We start from the raw sequence: 20,399 nt of genomic DNA on the forward strand, positions 1-20,399 counted from the left end.
CGATTTGCAAAGGATCACATACGCCTCTCCAGTCGCAATGAGGCACATTGTAGTCGACGCGACCGTCGGTCACCATAGCTTTCGTCAGCCAACACACTCGATTGCCCTTTGAAACATCGGCGATCAACGTGAGCGTAGAGGTCGCCGTCGCTTTACTGTACGCCAGGATATCCGTGTGTGAGTGCACGCTCGATGTCGATTGACAACCGGTCATGTCAGACCTGATCAGACCTTCCGAACACATGACCATTAGTTGTTGTGCGGCCGAGAGTATCGTGATCATACCGTTGAGATGTGTAGAAAGCGCGTACACGCCAGCCTTCCACGTTTCCAAAGTTTCCAGCAGTCTAGAGGGACTTGTCTTAGCGCGCACGGCTGTGCTGAATTTGCGTTGGGTAGACACAACGGCTTCGACCTCGCTTAGGATCTGTGGGCTCATGTACTCGTGGTAGGCCAAGACCTGTATAGTCGAGCGCGGTGACGCCACGAACACTTGACCCGGTTTTGTTGTGGCGATATGCGTGTCCAGTAACGCGGCAAAGTCTGCGTGTCTAGGTTGTATTGATTTTACAGCTCGCTCATACCCCAACAGTACGGTCCGTAGAAGTTCCTTCACTTGTTTCCATGCGCTCGTGGAACACAGGACATCGCAACCTCTGTGATACTCAAGTAAAGCGTCACACACCAGCTGCTTGCACGTTGGAAATACAATCGGTAGTAACTTCTTACTCCACTCTATGTTGAACTCGGATAGTATGTATATGGGCGGTTGCGGCGGTTTGCGCATTTTCTATCTACCCTCCGCTAATATGCCTCTGTGGTAAGTCTCCTGAGATGGTGCGGTTGGAACTTGCAAGAGTGCACTATCGACGGTCGGCGTTTCCATTTCGTCAACTGTGCCATTTTCAGCCGCTGGCAAACGGCTGTCGACGGTCGATGCGAGACACCAACATAACGTTAGACCGCGACCCTCATGCCAGTTTTCTGTAGTACTGGTTGTAGTTTCTGGTGCACACTCGATACGCCATTACGATCACAATTGCGTTGATTAATAAATCCAGTGTTGTAGCGACTGCAGCCAGCGCCGTCGCGCAACTCGTGTCGGTGTTATCTCTCGATACTTTCATTCGTATCCGAGCGTATGCAGAATCTACGGATCTGGTGAAGTTGCCTGTCACTAGCTTGCGCACGTTTGATATGGCACTTTGCGCGAGACTCACACAACCTGCAGTGGCGACCGTTGAGTCAGTGCAAAGTTTTTCCGATATATCGCTCGCAACATCGTTTGTCATTTGCTGTACACTGCGCACACTGGCCGCGACGTCGCGGAGAGGGTCTTCGTTACGAGTTGTGTAATATCCGCTGACTTGTCGATTCAATTCTGGTGGCGCTGACCCAAACGAGAACGCTTTTAAGGCGCTTGTCGTGGTAACTCTGGTAGCGCCGTGGTTGACGAGGACGATCATCTTTAGCAATAGTTCATCTCGAAGCGCAACGATGGTGAGGGCGACGGGTTGGCCGGTTCCGCCTTCAGGCCACTCGGTTGCCGCTAGATTGCCCAATGCCACACACGCAGACGAACCCTGTACACACTCAATGACCCGTGTGCGATCGTTGATTTCTGCTAGTATGTTTGCTAGTTCTACGTGCTTCCACGGATCGGGCGTGGGCACGCGCTTGTTTTAGAGGCGTTTTCGCGCAGCCTCTACCCTGCACGACCGCTCGTGGCCGCACTAGCTATATTTATCTTTATTTGTTTCACACACACACACACACACACACACACACACACACACACACACACACACACACACACACACACACAGGCCCTTGCGTGCAAACCCTGGTCAGGCCTGCAGTGTACACATCAGAGACATGATGTTCTTTCACAGAACTGAGGTTGTTCATTACTAAATGACTTTTACAGGAATATTGTTATTATACTATTCAACAGGTTGATCATAATAATGTGTATTAAACCCACAACCTAGCACTGAGGACAGAGGGACTTTATTTAAATTAGTACTTAATGGAAACGATACATAATGATACATATGAGCCATGTCATACATTCAGCCTAGGAATAGGCTATTAAAAATATACACATCAATTGCTCGAATCCCATTGTTGCAAAGTAAAACTCTAATAAAACTCTAGTCTGACATCAACAGAGAAGACTTAGTGTATGTACTACAAATACAGCATTAGGATTTCGAGTGGACCGTGCACCTTGTGAACCATCAGAGGCTTATGACGCAACATATCTTCCAGTTGCTATTAGACAAGTTATAATTCTCGACCATTTTTCGGAACTGGTTTCTTGGGTCCGTGAGTAAATACCAAATGAGATGATAGTCCTTAAGTAAGTTCCTGGCGATCCCATGTCACGCTCTTGCCCATCAGCCGGTGAACGCTGAGACAGAACTCGATGAGAGCGATGTATTTTTTAAGTGCTCCGAATGTACTTCTAACAAGCGTGCGATTCACTTCGTGAGTAAACCGCAGCTGCAGCTGATTCAAACAGTCGAGCCAACTTTCTACATCACAATATTTGTTTTGTAGTTAGTCGAGTTACCTTTTGTGTGGCGCATGCACGGGTCGTTAGCGTCCAGCTCCCAGCTTAGAGAGTCCTGTATTGACACAGACGTCAATACATCTCGATGTCATGCAACACACAAAGTCTGTCGCATACAGGTGGGTTAACACATGTACGATACATTTTGTGTGGCGCATGCATGGGTCGTTAGCGTCCAGCTCCCAGCTTATAGAGAGTCCTGTATTGACACAGACGTCAATACATCTCGATGTCATGCAACACACAAAGTCTGTCGCATACAGGTGGGTTAACACACATGTACGATGTTTGCAATGGCGCGCCCGTTTACAATGGGACACGACGATGATCATTGTTAACCAAACTCTTGTTTCTCACGACAGGTGGTAGCGTTGTCTCCTGCACCTGGTCTTCGTGCACAAAGGGTCTTGTAATGTGCTCGTCATAGTCGCGATCGTTGTCACTCGAATCCGTTGTTCTCACAACAGGTGGTAGCGTTGTCTCCTGCATGTTGTCTTCGCGTGCGGCAAGCGTTGTGCTGTGCTCGTTATAATGGTTGCTTCGTACAAAGGGGGTGTTGAATACTCCTTCGCGAGTAGTCTAGGAGGTGGTGTGATGGGACGTATCTCAGAGGCGTTATGTGAGCGTACCATCATGGCCTGAGCAACTGCGACTACTGAGAGTACACCCAGTACAAACAGCGAGAGCTTTTTTTTTCTTGGGTGTTGTACGTGCGGGTACTGCCGCTTTAATGGCAGTGAGAGCAAGTGGTCAAATGTATTTATAGGTCACTAGCAGAAACTAAGGCACGTGGTCACAGTGTAATCGTAACCACCGTAGCTCTTGTCATAATTTAATATACATAGAAATCAGAAACGGGCATGTCAGGACAGACATCGCGAGTGATAATGCGGCCAGTATCTGTGTGCGCTTGAGAGCACCTTGTTGTTCTACTGTGGTGCCCACGCCGCCGGGTCTGTAAATGTCATCGACCTTCTTTATATACGCATACGCTAAAGACCGTATATTCTCTATGGATTTGAACACGTCCTTTGTTTCGCGTAACGCTTGAGCTGTCTCGAGCGTGATGTTGTGAGGCTACGCCAGTGTTTCGCGTGCACCGAGGTCCGAAAGGGCGTGCGCTACAACTATTAACCTTGGTTTGGGAGTGTGGCGAAACGCTCGCTCCGCTGTAATGGGCAGATGCAAAGTTATCACCTGGTACGTTTCGTTAGTCGGGTTGTAACACACCGGTCCGTGACACGGACCGTAACGACCCGTGCATGCGTATGCGCTTGGACCTTTCTCCTGGAGGCGCTCAGTTAGACCGAGTAGTGACATGTGTCAAGACGCTCCTCGGGGCGCGTCTTGCTTGGGCCTCTCTCCTGGAGGCGCTCAGTCAGACCCAGTGTTCACATGTGGCAAGACTCTCCTCGGGGCGCGTCTTGCTTGGGCCTCTCTCCTGGAGGCGCTCAGTCAGACCCAGTGTTGACATGTGGCAAGACGCTCCTCGGGGCGCGTCTTATTTGGACCTCTCTCCTAGAGGCCCTCAGTCAGACCCAGTGTTGACATGTGGCAAGACGCTCCTCGGGGCGCGTCTTGCTTGGGCCTCTCTCCTGGAGGCGCTCAGTCAGACCGAGTGCTGACATGTGGCAATACGCTCCTCGGGGCGCGTCTTGCTTGGGCTTCTCTCCTGGAGGCCCTCAGTCAGACCCATTGTTGACATGTGGCAAGACGCTCCTCGGGGCACGTCTTGCTTGGGCCTCTCTCCTGGAGGCGCTCAGTCAAACCCAGTAGTGACATGTGGCAAGACGCTCCTCGGGGCGCGTCTTGCTTGGACCTTTCTCCTGGAGGCGCTCAGTTAGACCCAGTAGTGACATTTGGCAAGACGCTCCTCGGGGCGCGTCTTGCTTGGGCCTCTCTCCTGGAGGCGCTCAGTCAGCCCGAGTGCTGACATAAGGCAAGACGCTCCTCGGGGCGCGTCTTGCTTGGGCCTCTCTCCTGGAGGAGCTCAGTCAGACCCAGTGGTGACACGTGGCAAGACGCTCCTCGGGGCGCATCTTGCTTAAGCCTCTCTCCTGGAGGCGCTAAGTCAGACCCAGTGTTGACACGTGGCAAGACGCTCCTCGGGGCGCGTCTTGCTTGGGCCTCTCTCCTGGAGGCGCTCAGTCAGACCATGTGTTGACATGTGGCAAGACACTCCTCGGGGCGCGTCTTGCTTGGGCCTCTCTCATGGAGGCCCTCTGTCAGACCCAGTGTTGACATGTGTCAAGACGCTCCTCGGGGCGCGTCTTGCTTGGGCCTCTCTCCTGGAGGCGCTCAGTCAGACCGAGTGCTGACATGTGGCAAGAAGCTCCTCGGGGCGCGTCTTGCTTGGGCTTCTCTCCTGGAGGCCCTCAGTCAGACCCATTGTTGAAATGTCGCAAGACACTCCTCGGGGCGCGTCTTGCTTGGGCCTCTCTCCTGGAGGCGCTCAGTCAGACCGAGTGCTGACATGTGGCAAGACGCTCCTCGGGGCGCGTCTTGCTTGGGCTTCTCTCCTGGAGGCCCTCAGTCAGACCCATTGTTGACATGTGGCAAGACGCTCCTCGGGGCGCGTCTTATTTGGACCTCTCTCCTAGAGGCCCTCAGTCAGACCCAGTGTTGACATGTGGCAAGACGCTCCTCGGGGCGCGTCTTGCTTGGGCTTCTCTCCTGGAGGCCCTCAGTCAGACCCATTGTTGACATGTGGCAAGACGCTCCTCGGGGCACGTCTTGCTTGGGCCTCTCTCCTGGAGGCGCTCAGTAAAACCGAGTAGTGACATGTGGCAAGACGCTCCTCGGGGCGCGTCTTGCTTGGACCTTTCTCCTGGAGGCGCTCAGTTAGACCGAGTAGTGACATGTGGCAAGACGCTCCTCGGGGCGCGTCTTGCTTGGGCCTCTCTCCTGGAGGCGCTCAGTCAGACCGAGTGCTGACATAAGGCAAGACGCTCCTCGGGGCGCGTCTTGCTTGGGCCTCTCTCCTGGAGGAGCTCAGTCAGACCCAGTGGTGACACGTGGCAAGACGCTCCTCGGGGCGCATCTTGCTTGGGCCTCTCTCCTGGAGGCGCTAAGTCAGACCCAGTGTTGACACGTGGCAAGATGCTCCTCGGGGCGCGTCTTGCTTGGGCCTCTCTCCTGGAGGCGCTCAGTCAGACCCAGTGTTGACATGTGGCAAGACACTCCTCGGGGCGTGTCTTGCTTGGGCCTCTCTCATGGAGGCCCTCTGTCAGACCCAGTGTTGACATGTGTCAAGACGCTCCTCGGGGCGCGTCTTGCTTGGGCCTCTCTCCTGGAGGCGCTCAGTCAGACCGAGTGCTGACATGTGGCAAGAAGCTCCTCGGGGCGCGTCTTGCTTGGGCTTCTCTCCTGGAGGCCCTCAGTCAGACCCATTGTTGACATGTGGCAAGACGCTCCTCGGGGCGCGCCTTGCTTGGGCCTCTCTCCAGAAGGCCCTCAATCAGACCCAGTGTTGACACGTGGCAAGACGCTCCTCGGGGCGCGTCTTGCTTGGGCCTCTCTCCTGGAGGCGCTCAGTCAGACCCAGTGGTGACATGTGGCAAGACGCTCCTCGGGGCGCGTATTGCTTGGGCTTCTTTCCTGGAGGCCCTCAGTCAGACCCATTGTTGACATGTGGCAAGACGCTCCTCGGGGCGCGTCTTGCTTGGGCCTCTCTCCTGGAGGCGCTCAGTCAGAACCAGAGGTGACAAGTGGCAAGACGCTCCTCGGGGCGCGTCTTGCTTCGGCCTCTCTCCTGGAGGCCCTCTGTCAGACCCAGTGTTGACATGTGGCAAGATGCTCCTCCGGGCGCATCTTGCTTTGGCCTCTCTCCTGCAGACCCTCAGTAAGACCCATTGTTGACATGTGGCAAGACGCTCCTCGGGGCGCGTCTTGCTTGTGCCTTTCTCCAGAAGGCCCTCAATCAGACCCAGTGTTGACATGTGGCAAGACGCTCCTCGGGGCGCATCTTGCTTGGGCCTCTCTCCTGGAGGCGCTCAGTCAGACTGAGTAGTGACATGTGGCCTGACGCTCCTCGGGGCGCGTCTTGCTTGGGCCTCTCTCCTGGAGGCGCTCAGTCAGACCCAGTGTTGACATGTGGCAAGACGCTCCTCGGGGCACGTCTTGCTTGGGCCTCTCTCCTGGAGGCGCTCAGTCAGACCGAGTAGTGACATGTGGCAAGACGCTCCTCGGGGCGCGTCTTGCTTGGACCTCTCTCCTGGAGGCGCTCATTTAGACCGAGTAGTGACATGTCGCAAGACGCTCCTCGGGGCGCGTCTTGCTTGGGCCTCTCTCCTGGAGGCGCTCAGTCAGACCGAGTGCTGACATAAGGCAAGACGCTCCTCGGGGCGTGTCTTGCTGGGGCCTCTCTCCTGGAGGCGCTCAATCAGACCGAGTAGTGACATGTCGCAAGACGCTCCTCGGGGCGCGTATTGCTTGGGCTTCTTTCCTGGAGGCCCTCAGTCAGACCCATTGTTGACATGTGGCAAGACGCTCCTCTGGGCGCATCTTGCTTGGGCCTCTCTCCTGGAGGCGCTCAGTCAGAACCAGATGTGACATGTGGCAAGACGCTCCATGGGGCGCGTCTTGCTTCGGCCTCTCTCCTGGATGCCCTCTGTCAGACCCAGTGTTGACATGTGGCAAGACGCTCCTCCGGGCGCATCTTGCTTTGGCCTCTCTCCTGCAGACCCTCAGTAAGACCCATTGTTGACATGTGGCAAGACGCTCCTCGGGGCGCGTCTTGCTTGTGCCTTTCTCCAGAAGGCCCTCAATCAGACCCAGTGTTGACATGTGGCAAGACGCTCCTCGGGGCGCATCTTGCTTGGGCCTCTCTCCTGGAGGCGCTCAGTCAGACTGAGTAGTGACATGTGGCCTGACGCTCCTCGGGGCGCGTCTTGCTTGGGCCTCTCTCCTGGAGGCGCTCAGTCAGACCCAGTGTTGACATGTGGCAAGACGCTCCTCGGGGCACGTCTTGCTTGGGCCTCTCTCCTGGAGGCGCTCAGTCAGACCGAGTAGTGACATGTGGCAAGACGCTCCTCGGGGCGCGTCTTGCTTGGACCTCTCTCCTGGAGGCGCTCAGTTAGACCGAGTAGTGACATGTCGCAAGACGCTCCTCGGGGCGCGTCTTGCTTGGGCCTCTCTCCTGGAGGCGCTCAGTCAGACCGATTGCTGACATAAGGCAAGACGCCCCTCGGGGCGTGTCTTGCTGGGGCCTCTCTCCTGGAGGCGCTCAATCAGACCCAGTGGTGACACGTGGCAAGACGCTCCTCGGGGCGCGTCTTGCTTGGGCCTCTCTCCTGGAGGCGCTCAGTCAGAGCCAGTGGTGACACGTGGCAAGACGCTCCTCGGGGCGCATCTTGCTTGGGCCTCTCTCCTGGAGGCACTCAGTCAGACCCAGTGTTGACACGTGGCAAGACATTCCTCGGGGCGCGTCTTGCTTGGGCCTCTCTCCTGGAGGCGCTCAGTCAGACCCAGTGTTGACATGTGGCAAGACACTCCTCGGGGCGCGTCTTGCTTGGGCCTCTCTCATGGAGTTCCTCTGTCAGACCCAGTGTTGACATGTGGCAAGACACTCCTCGGGGCGCGTCTTGCTTGGGCCTCTCTCCTGGAGGCCCTCTGTCAGACCCAGTGTTGGCATGTGGCAAGACGTTCCTCAGGGCGCGTCTTGGTTGGGCTTCTCTCATGGAGGCCCTCAGTCAGACCCAGTGTTGACATGTGTCAAGACGCTCCTCGGGGCGCGTCTTGCTTTGGCCTCTCTCCTGGAGGCCCTCTGTCAGACCCAGTGTTGACATGTGTCAAGACGCTCCTCGGGGCGCGTCTTGCTTGGGCTTCTCTCCTGGACGCCCTCAGTCATACCCATTGTTGACATGTGGCAAGACACTCCTCGGGGCGCGTCTTGCTTTGGCCTCTCTCCTGGAGGCGCTCAGTCAGACCGAGTGCTGACATGTGGCAAGACGCTCCTCGAGCCGCGTGTTGCTTGGGCTTCTCTCCTGGAGGCCCTCAGTCAGACCCATTGTTGACATGTTGCAAGACGCTCCTTTGGGCGCGTCTTGCTTGGGCCTCTCTCCTGCAGGCGCTCAGTCAGACCGAGTGCTGACATGTGGAAAGACGCTCCTCGGGGCGCGTCTTGCTTGGGCTTCTCTCCTGGAGGCGCTCAGAAAGACCCAGTGTTGACATGTGACAAGACGCTCCTCGGGGCGCGTCTTGCTTGGGCCTCTCTCCTGGAGGCGCTCAGTCAGACCCAGTGGTGACATGTGGCAAGACACTCCTCGGGGTGCGTCTTGCTTGGGCCTCTCTCCTGGAGGCCCTCTGTCAGACCCAGTGTTGGCATGTGGCAAGACGTTCCTCAGGGCGCGTCTTGGTTGGGCTTCTCTCATGGAGGCCCTCAGTCAGACCCATTGTTGACATGTGGCAAGACGCTCCTCGGGGCGCGTCTTGCTTGGACCTCTCTCCCTGAGGCGCTCAGTCAGACCGAGTAGTGACATGTGGCAAGACGCTCCTCGGGGCGCGTCTTGCTTGGACCTCGACGCTCCTCGGGGCGCGTCTCATTTGGGCCTCTCTCCTGGAGGCCCTCAGTCAGACCCAGTGTTGACATGTGGCAAGACGCTCCTCGGGGCGCGTCTTGCTTGGGCTTCTCTCCTTGAGGCCCTCAGTCAGACCCATTGTTGACATGTGGCAAGACGCTCCTCGGGACACGTCTTGCTTGGGCCTCTCTCCTGGAGGCGCTCAGTCAGACCGAGTAGTGACATGTGGCAAGACGCTCCTCGGGGCGTGTCTTGCTTGGGCCTCTCTCCTGGAGGCGCTCAGTCATACCGAGTGCTGACATAAGGCAAGACGCTCCTCGGGGCGTGTCTTGCTGGGGCCTCTCTCCTGGAGGTGCTCTATCAGACCCAGTGGTGACACGTGGCAAGACGCTCCTCGGGGCGCATCTTGCTTGGGCCTCTCTCCTGGAGGCGCTAAGTCAGACCCAGTGTTGACACGTGGCAAGACGCTCCTCGGGGCGCGTCTTGCTTGGGCCTCTCTCCTGGAGGAGCTCAGTCAGACCCAGTGGTGACACGCGGCAAGACGCTCCTCGGGGCGCATCTTGCTTGGGCCTCTCTCCTGGAGGCGCTAAGTCAGACCCAGTGTTGACACGTGGCAAGACGCTCCTCGGGGCGCGTCTTGCTTTGGCCTCTCTCCTGGAGGCGCCCAGTCAGACCGAGTGCTGACATGTGGCAAGAAGCTCCTCGGGGCGCGTCTTGCTTGGGCTTCTCTCCTGGAGGCCCTCAGTCAGACCCATTGTTGACATGTGGCAAGACGCTCCTCGGGGCACGTCTTGCTTGGGCCTCTCTCCTGGAGGCGCTCAGTCAAACCGAGTAGTGACATGTGGCAAGACGCTCCTCGGGGCGCGTCTTGCTTGGACCTTTCTCCTGGAGGCGCTCAGTTAGACCGAGTAGTGACATGTGGCAAGACGCTCCTCGGGGCGCGTCTTGCTTGGGCCTCTCTCCTGGAGGCGCTCAGTCAGACCGAGTGCTGACATAAGGCAAGACGCTCCTCGGGGCGCGTCTTGCTGGGGCCTCTCTCCTGGAGGTGCTCAATCAGACCCAGTGGTGACACGTGGCAAGACGCTCCTCGGGGCGCATCTTGCTTGGGCCTCTCTCCTCGAGGAGCTCAGTCAGACCCAGTGGTGACACGTGGCAAGACGCTCCTCGGGGCGCATCTTGCTTGGGCCTCTCTCCTGGAGGCGCTAAGTCAGACCCAGTGTTGACACGTGGCAAGACGCTCCTCGGGGCGCGTCTTGCTTGGGCCTCTCTCCTGGAGGTGCTCAGTCAGACCCAGTGGTGACATGTGGCAAGAAGCTCCTCGGGGCGTGTATTGCTTGGGCCTCTCTCCTGGATGCCCTCTGTCAGACCCAGTGTTGACATGTTGACAATGTGTCTGACTGAGGGCCTCCAGGAGAGAAGCCCAAGCAAGACCCGCCCCGAGGAGCGTCTTGCCACATGTCAGCACTCGGTCTGACTGAGCGCCTCCAGGAGAGAGGCCCAAGCAAGACGTGCCCCGAGGAGCGTCTTGCCACATGTCAACACTGGGTCTGACTGAGCGCCTCCAGGAGAGAGGCCCAAGCAAGACGCACCCCGAGGAGCGTCTTGCCACATGTGAACACTGGGTCTGACTGAGCGCCTCCAGGAGAGAGGCCCAAGCAAGACGCGCCCGGAGGAGCGTCTTGCCACATGTCAGCACTCGGTCTGACTGAGCGTCTCTAGGAGAGAGGCCCAAGCAAGACGCGCCCCGAGGAGCATCTTGACACATGTCTCCTCTGGGTCTGACTGAGCGCCTCCAGGAGAGAGGCCCAAGCAAGACGCGCCCCGAGGAGCGTCTTGCCACATGACAACACTGGATCTGACTGAGAACCTCCAGGAGAGAGAACCAAGCAAGACGCGCCCCGAGGAGCGTCTTGCCACATGTCAACACTGGGTCTGACTGAGCGCCTCTAGGATAGAGGCCCAAGCAAGACGCGCCCCGAGGAGCGTCTTGCCACATGTCACTACTCGGTCTAACTGAGCGCCTCCAGGAGAGAGGTCCAAGCAAGACGCGCCCCGAGGAGCGTCTTGCCAAATGTCACTACTCGGTCTGACTGAGCGCCTCCAGGAGGGAGGTCCAAGCAAGACGCGCCCCGAGGAGCGTCAGGCCACATGTCACTACTCAGTCTGACTGAGCGCCTCCAGGAGAGAGGCCCAAGTAAGACGCGCCCCGAGGAGCGTCTTGCCACATGTCAGCACTGGGTCTGACTGAGCGCCTCCAGGAGAGAGGCCCAAGCAAGACACGCCCCGAGGAGCGTCTTGACACATGTCAACACTGGGTCGGACTGAGGGCCTCCATGAGAGAAGCCCAAGCAAGACGCGCCCCGAGGAGAGTCTTGCCACATGTCTACACTCGGTCTGACAGAGGGCATTCAGGAGAGCGGCCCAAGCAATACGCGCCCCGAGGAGCGTCTTGCCACATGTCACCACTGGGTCTGAATGAGCGCCTCCAGGAAAGAGGCCCAACCAAGACGCGCCCCGAGGAGTGTCTTGCCACATGCCAACACTGGGTCTGACTGAAAGCCTCCAGGAGAGAGGCCCAAGCAAGACGCGCCCCGAGGAGCTTCTTTCCACGTGTCACCACTGGGGATGACTGAGCGCCTCCAGGAGAGGGGCCCAAGCAAGACGCGCCCAGAGGAGCGTCTTGACACATGTCAACACTGGGTCTGACTGAGCGCCTCCAGGAGAGATGCCCAAGCAAGACGCGCCCCGAGGAGCGTCTTGCCACATGTCAACACTGGGTCTGACTGAGCGCCTCCAGGAGAGAGGCCCAAGCAAGACGCGCCCCGAGGATCGTCTTGCCACATGTCAGCACTGGGTCTGACTGAGCGCCTCCAGGAGAGAGGCCCCAGCAAGACGCGCCCCGAGGAGCGTCTTGCCTTATGTCAGCACTCGGTCTGACTGAGCGCCTCCAGGAGAGAGGCCCAAGCAAGACGCGCCCCGAGGAGCGTCTTGCCACATGTCAACAATGGGTCTGACTGAGGGCCTCCAGGAGAGAGGCCCAAGCAAGATGCGCCCGGAGGAGCGTCTTGCCACATGTCAACACTGGGTCTGACAGAGGGCCTCCAGGAGAGAGGCCCAAGCAAGACGCGCCCCGAGGAGCGTCTTGCCACATGTCACCTCTGGTTCTGACTGAGAGCCTCCAGGAGAGAGGCCCAAGCAAGACGCGCCCCGAGGAGCGTCTTGTCACATGTCAACACTGGGTCTGACTGAGGGCCTCCAGGAGAGAGGCCCAAGCAAGACGCGCCCCGAGGAGCGTCTTGCCTTATGTCAGCACTCGGTCTGACTGAGCGCCTCCAGGAGAGAGGCCCAAGCAAGACGCGCCCCGAGGAGCGTCTTGCCACATGTCAACAATGGGTCTGACTGAGGGCCTCCAGGAGAGAGGCCCAAGCAAGACGCGCCCGGAGGAGCGTCTTGCCATATGTCAACACTGGGTCTGACAGAGGGCCTCCAGGAGAGAGGCCCAAGCAAGACGCGCCCCGAGGAGCGTCTTGACACATGTCACCACTTGGTCTGACTGAGCGCCTCCAGGAGAGAGGCCCAAGCAACACGCGCCCCTAGGAGCGTCAGGCCACATGTCACTATTCAGTCTGACTGAGCGCCTCCAGGAGAGAGGCCCAAGCAAGACGCGCCCCGAGGAGCATCTTGCCACCTGTCAACACTGGGTCTGATTGAGGGCCTTCTGGAGAGAGGCCCAAGCAAGACGCGCCCCGAGGAGCGTCTTGCCACATGTCACCACTTGGTCTTACTGAGCGCCTCCAGGAGAGAGGCCCAAGCAACACGCGCCCCGAGGAGCGTCAGGCCACATGTCACTACTCAGTCTGACTGAGCGCCTCCAGGAGAGAGGCCCAAGCAAGAAGCGCCCCAAGGAGCGTCTTGCCACATGTCAACAATGGGTCTTACTGAGGGCCTCCAGGAGAGAAGCCCAAGCAAGACGCGCCCCGAGGAGCTTCTTGCCACAGTACTCAGCACTCGGTCTGACTGAGCGCCTCCAGGAGAGAGGCCAAAGCAAGACGCGCCCCGAGGAGCGTCTTGACACATGTCAACACTGGGTCTGACAGAGGGCCTCCATGAGAGAGGCCCAAGCAAGACGCGCCCCGAGGAGTGTCTTGCCACATGTCGACACTGGGTCTAACAGAGGGCCTCCAGGAGAGAGGCCCAAGAAAGACGCGCCCCGAGGAGTGTCTTGCCACATGTCACCACTTGGTCTGACTGAGCGCCTCCAGGAGAGAGGCCCAAGCAACACGCGCCCCGAGGAGCGTCAGGCCACATGTCACTACTCAGTCTGACTAAGCGCCTCCAGGAGAGAGGCCCAAGCAAGTCGCGCCCCGAGGAGCGTCTTGCCACGTGTCAACACTGGGTCTGATTGAGGGCCTTCTGGAGAGAGGCCCAAGCAAGACGCGCCCCGAGGAGCGTCTTGCCACATGTCAACAATGGTTCTTACTGAGGGACTCCAGGAAAGAAGCCCAAGCAAGACGCGGCCCGAGGAGCTTCTTGCCACATGTCAGCACTCGGTCTGACTGAGCGCCTCCAGGAGAGAGGCCAAAGAAGGACGCCCCCCGAGGAGCGTCTTGCCACAAGTCAACACTGGGTCTGACTGAGTTCCTCCATGAGAGAAGCCCCAGCAAGACGCGCCCCGAGGAGCGTCTTGCCACATGTCACTACTCGGTCTGTTTGAGCGCCTCTAGGAGAGTAGCCCAAGCAAGACGTGTCCCGAGGAGCATCTTGCCACATGTCAACAATGGGTCTGACTGAGGGCCTCCAGGAGAGAAGCCCAAGCAAGACGCGCCCCCAGGAGCGTCTTGCCACATGTCAACACTGGGTCTGACTGAGCGCCTCCAGGAGAGAGGCCCAAGCAAGACATGCCCCGAGGAGCGTCTTGACACATGTCAACACTGGGTCTGACTGAGGGCCTCCATGAGAGAAGCCCAAGCAAGACGCGCCCCGAGGAGAGTCTTGCCACATGTCAACACTCGGTCTGACAGAGGGCATCCAGGAGAGAGGCCCAAGCAATACGCGCCCCGAGGAGCGTCTTGCCACATGTCACCACTGGGTCTGACTGAGCACCTCCTGGAGAGAGGCCAAACCAAGACGCGCACTGAGGAGCGTCTTGCCACATGCCAACACTGGGTCTGACAGAGGGCCTCCAGGAGAGAGGCCCAACCAAGACACGCCCCGAGGAGTGTCTTGCCACATGTCACCACTGGGTCTGACTGAGCGCCTCCTGGAGAGAGGCCCAAGCAAGACGCGCCCCGAGGAGCGTCTTGTCACATGTCAACACTGGGTCTTACTGAGCGCCTCCAGGAGAGAGGCCCAAGCAAGACGCGCCCAAAGGAGCGTCTTGCAACATGTCAAAAATGGGTCTGACTGAGGGCCTCCAGGAGAGAAGCCCAAGCAACACGCGGCCCGAGGAGCGTCTTGCCACATGTCAGCACTCGGTCTGACTGAGCGCCTCCAGGAGAGAGGCCAAAGCAAGACGCGCCCCGAGGAGCGTCTTGCCACATGTCAACAATGGGTATGACTGAGGGCCTCCAGGAGAGAAGCCCAAGCAAGAAGCGCCCCGAGGAGCGTCTTGACACATGTCAACACTGGGTCTGACAGAGGGCCTCCAGGAGAGAGGCCAAAGCAAGACGCGCCCTGAGGAGCGTCTTGACACATGTCAACACTGGGTCTGACAGAGGGCGTCCATGAGAGAGGCCCAAGCAAGACGCGCCCGGAGGAGTGTCTTGCCACATGTCAACACTGGTTCTGACTGAGCGCCTCCAGGAGAGAGGCCCAAGCAAGACGCGCCCCGAGGAGCGTCTTGCCACGTGTCAACACTGGGTCTGACTGAGCGCCTCCAGGAGAGAGGCCCAAGCAAGATGCGCCCCGAGGAGCGTCTTGCCACGTGTCACCACTGGGTCTGACTGAGCGCCTCCAGGAGAGAGGCCCAAGCAAGACACGCCCCGAGGAGCGTCTTGCCACGGGTCAACACTGGGTCTGATTGAGGGTCTTCTGGAGAGAGGCCCAAGCAAGACGCGTCCCGAGGAGCGTCTTGCCACATGTCAACAATGGTTCTTACTGAGGGCCTCCAGGAGAGAAGCCCAAGCAAGACGCGCCCCGAGGAGCTTCTTGCCACATGTCAACAATGGGTATGACTGAGCGCCTCCAGGAGAGAGGCCAAAGCAAGACTTCCCCCGAGGAGCGTCTTGACACATGTCAACACTGGGTCTGACAGAGGGCCTCCATGAGAGAGGCCCAAGCAAGACGCGCCCCAACGAGTGTCTTGCCAAATGTCAACACTGGGTCTGACAGAGCGCCTCAGGGAGAGAGGTCCAAGCAAGACGCGCCCCGAGGAGCGTCTTGCCACATGTCAACACTGGGTCTGACTGAGTGCCTCCATGAGAGAAGCCCCAGCAAGACGCGCCCCGAGGAGCGTCTTGCCACATGTCACTACTCGGTCTGTTTGAGCGCCTCCAGGAGAGAAGCCCAAGCAAGACGTGCCCCGAGGAGCGTCTTGCCACATGTCAACAATGGGTCTACCTGAGGGCCTCCAGGAGAGTAGCCCAAGCAAGACACGCACCGAGGAGCGTCTTGACACATGTCAACACTGGGTCTGACTGAGGGCCTCCATGAGAGAAGCCCAACCAAGACGCGCCCTGAGGAATGTCTTGCCACATGCCAACACTGGGTCTGACAGAGGGCCTCCAGGAGAGAGGCCCAAGCAAGATGCGCCCCGAGGAGTGTCTTTCCACATGTCACCACTGGGTCTGACTGAGCGCCTCCAGGAGAGAGGCCCAGGCAAGACGCGCCCCGAGGAGCGTCTTGTCACATGTCAACACTGGGTCTTTCTGAGCGCCTCCAGGAGAGAAGCCCAAGCAAGACGCGCCCCGAGGAGCGTCTTTCCACATGTCAGCACTCGGTCTGACTGAGCGCCTGCAGGAGAGAGGCCCAAGCAAGACGCGCCCCGAGGAGCGTCTTGCAACATGTCAACAATGGGTCTGACTGAGGGCCTCCAGGAGAGAAGCCCAAGCAACACGCGGCCCGAGGAGCGTCTTGCCACATGACAGCACTCGGTCTGACTGAGCGCCTCCAGGAGAGAGGCCAAAGCAAGACTCGCCCCGAGGAGTGTCTTGCCACATGTCAACAATGGGTATGACTGAGGGCGTCCAGGAGAGAAGCCCAAGCAAGACGCGCCCCGAGGAGCGTCTTGACACATGTCAACACTGGGTCTGACAGAGGGCCTCCAGGAGAGAGGCCAAAGCAAGACGTGCCCCGAGGAGCGTCTTGACACATGTCAACACTGGGTCTGACAGAGGGCCTCCATGAGAGAGGCCCAAGCAAGACGCGCCCCGTGGAGTGTCTTGCCACATGTCAACACTGGGTCTGACTGAGCGCCTCCAGGAGAGAGGCCCAAGCAACACGCGCCCCGAGGAATGTCTTGCCACGTGTCAACACTGGGTCTGACTGAGTGCCTCCAGGAGAGAGGCCCAAGCAAGATGCGCCCCGAGGAGCGTCTTGCCACGTGTCACCACTGGCTCTGACTGAGCGCCTCCAGGAGAGAGGCCCAAGCAAGACGCGCCCCGAGGAGCGTCTTGCCACGTGTCACCACTGGGTCTGATTGAGCGCCTCCAGGAGAGAGGCCCCAGCAAGACACGCCCCGAGGAGCGTCTTGCCTTATGTCAGCACTCGGTCTGACTGAGCGCCTCCAGGAGAGAGGCCCAAGCAAGACGCGCCCCGAGGAGCGTCTTGCGACATGTCACTACTCGGTCTAACTGAGCGCCTCCAGGAGAGAGGTCCAAGCAAGACGCGCCCCGAGGAGCGTCTTGCCACATGTCACTACTCGGTCTGACTGAGCGCCTCCAGGAGAGAGGCCCAAGCAAGACGTGCCCCGAGGAGCGTCTTGCCACATGTCAACACTGGGTCTGACTGAGCGCCTCCAGGAGAGAGGCCCAAGCAAGACGCGCCCCGAGGAGCGTCAGGCCACATGTCACTACTCAGTCTGACTGAGCGCCTCCAGGAGAGAGGCCCAAGCAAGATGCGCCCCGAGGAGCGTCTTGCCACATGTCAACACTGGGTCTGATTGAGGGCCTTCTGGAGAAAGGCACAAGCAAGACGCGCCCCGAGGAGCGTCTTGCCACATGTCAACAATGGGTCTTACTGAGGGTCTGCAGGAGAGAGGCCAAAGCAAGATGCGCCCGGAGGAAAGTCTTGCCACATGTCAACACTGGGTCTGACAGAGGACCTCCAGGAGAGAGGCCGAAGCAAGACGCGCCCCGAGGAGCGTCTTGCCACATGTCACCTCTGGTTCTGACTGAGCGCCTCCAGGAGAGAGGTCCAAGCAAGACGCGCCCCGAGGAGAGTCTTGCCACATGTCACTACTCGGTCTGACTGAGCGCCTCAGGGAGAGAGGTCCAAGCAAGACGCGCCCCGAGGAGCGTCTTGCCACATGTCAACACTGGGTCTGACTGAGTGCCTCCATGAGAGAAGCCCCAGCAAGACGCGCCCCGAGGAGCGTCTTGCCACATGTCACTACTCGGTCTGTTTGAGCGCCTCCAGGAGAGAAGCCCAAGCAAGACGTGCCCCGAGGAGCGTCTTGCCACATGTCAACAATGGGTCTGACTGAGGGCCTCCAGGAGAGTAGCCCAAGCAAGACGCGCCCCGAGGAGCGTCTTGCCACATGTCAAAACTGGGTCTGACTGAGCGCCACCAGGAGACAGGCCCAAGCAAGACACGCCCCGAGGAGCGTCTTGACACATGTCAACACTGGGTCTGACTGAGGGCCTCCATGAGAGAAGCCCAACCAAGACGCGCCCTGAGGAATGTCTTGCCACATGCCAACACTGGGTCTTACAGAGGGCCTCCAGGAGAGAGGCCCAAGCAAGATGCGCCCCGAGAAGTGTCTTGCCACATGTCACCACTGGGTCTGACTGAGCGCCTCCAGGAGAGAGGCCCAAGCAAGACGCGCCCCGAGGAGCGTCGTGTCACATGTCAACACTGGGTCTTTCTGAGCGCCTCCAGGAGAGAAGCCCAAGCAAGACGCGCCCCGAGGAGCGTCTTTCCACATGTCAGCACTCGGTCTGACTGAGCGCCTGCAGGAGAGAGGCCCAAGCAAGACGCGCCCCGAGGAGCGTCTTGCAACATGTCAAGAATTGTTCTGACTGAGGGCCTCCAGGAGAGAAGCCCAAGCAACACGCGGCCCGAGGAGCGTCTTGCCACATGTCAGCACTCGGTCTGACTGAGCGCCTCCAGGAGAGAGGCCAAAGCAATACGCGCCCCGAGGAGTGTCTTGCCACATGTCAACAATGGGTATGACTGAGGGCGTCCAGGAGAGAAGCCCAAGCAAGACGCGCCCCGAGGAGCGTCTTGACACATGTCAACACTGGGTCTGACAGAGGGCCTCCAGGAGAGAGGCCAAAGCAAGACGTGCCCCGAGGAGCGTCTTGACACATGTCAACACTGGGTCTGACAGAGGGCCTCCATGAGAGAGGCCCAAGCAAGACGCGCCCCGAGGAGTGTCTTGCCACATGTCAACACTGGGTCTGACTGAGCGCCTCCAGGAGAGAAGCCCAAGCAAGACGCGCCCCGAGGAATGTCTTGCCACGTGTCAACACTGGGTCTGACTGAGTGCCTCCAGGAGAGAGGCCCAAGCAAGATGCGCCCCGAGGAGCGTCTTGCCACGTGTCACCACTGGCTCTGACTGAGCGCCTCCAGGAGAGAGGCCCAAGCAAGACGCGCCCCGAGGAGCGTCTTGCCACGTGTCACCACTGGGTCTGATTGAGCGCCTCCAGGAGAGAGGCCCCAGCAAGACACGCCCCGAGGAGCGTCTTGCCTTATGTCAGCACTCGGTCTGACTGAGCGCCTCCAGGAGAGAGGCCCAAGCAAGACGCGCCCCGAGGAGCGTCTTGCGACATGTCACTACTCGGTCTAACTGAGCGCCTCCAGGAGAGAGGTCCAAGCAAGACGCGCCCCGAGGAGCGTCTTGCCACATGTCACTACTCGGTCTGACTGAGCGCCTCCAGGAGAGAGGCCCAAGCAAGACGTGCCCCGAGGAGCGTCTTGCCACATGTCAACACTGGGTCTGACTGAGCGCCTCCAGGAGAGAGGCCCAAGCAAGACGCGCCCCGAGGAGCGTCAGGCCACATGTCACTACTCAGTCTGACTGAGCGCCTCCAGGAGAGAGGCCCAAGCAAGATGCGCCCCGAGGAGCGTCTTGCCACATGTCAACACTTGGTCTGATTGAGGGCCTTCTGGAGAAAGGCACAAGCAAGACGCGCCCCGAGGAGTGTCTTGCCACATGTCAACAATGGGTCTTACTGAGGGTCTGCAGGAGAGAGGCCAAAGCAAGATGCGCCCGGAGGAAAGTCTTGCCACATGTCAACACTGGGTCTGACAGAGGACCTCCAGGAGAGAGGCCGAAGCAAGACGCGCCCCGAGGAGCGTCTTGCCACATGTCAACAATGGGTCTGACTGAGGGCCTCCAGGAAAGAAGCCCAAGCAACACGCGGCCCGAGGTGCGTCTTGCCACATGTCAGCACTCGGTCTGACTGATCCCCTCCAGGAGAGAGGCCCAAGCAAGACGCGCCCCGAGGAGCGTCTTGCCACATGTCAACAATGGGTTTGACTGAGGGCCTCCAGGAGAGAAGGCCAAGCAAGACGCGCCCCGTGGAGCGTCTTGACACATGTCAACACTGGGTCTGACAGAGGGCCTCCAGGAGAGAGGCCCAAGCAAGACGCGCCCCGAGGAGTGTCTTGCCACATGTCACCACTGGGTCTGACTGAGCGCCTCCAGGAGAGAGGCCCAAGCGAGACGCGCCCCGAGGAGCGTCAGACCACATGTCACTACTCAGTCTGTCTGAGCGCCTCCAGGAGAGAGGCCCAAGCAAGACGCGCCCCGAGGAGCGTCTTGCCACGTGTCAACACTGGGTATGATTGAGGGCCTTCTGGAGAGAGGCCCAAGCAAGACGCGCCCCGAGGAGCGTCTTGCCACATGTCAACAATGGGTCTGACTGAGGGCCTCCAGGAGAGAAGCCCAAGCAAGACGCGCCCCGAGGAGCTTCTTGCCACATGTCAGCACTCGGTCTGACTGAGCGCCTCCAGGAGAGAGGCCAAAGCAAGACGCGCCCCGAGGAGCGTCTTGCCACATGTCAACACTGGGTCTGACTTAGCGCCTCCAGGAGAGCGGCCCAAGCAAGATGCACCCCGAGGAGCGTCTTGCCACGTGTCACCACTGGGTCTGACTGAGCTCCTCCAGGAGAGAGGCCCAAGCAAGACGCGCCCCGAGGAGCGTC

This window comes from Nothobranchius furzeri, chromosome 15 (genome assembly GCF_043380555.1).
Source record: "Nothobranchius furzeri strain GRZ-AD chromosome 15, NfurGRZ-RIMD1, whole genome shotgun sequence".
NCBI lineage: Eukaryota > Metazoa > Chordata > Actinopteri > Cyprinodontiformes > Nothobranchiidae > Nothobranchius > Nothobranchius furzeri.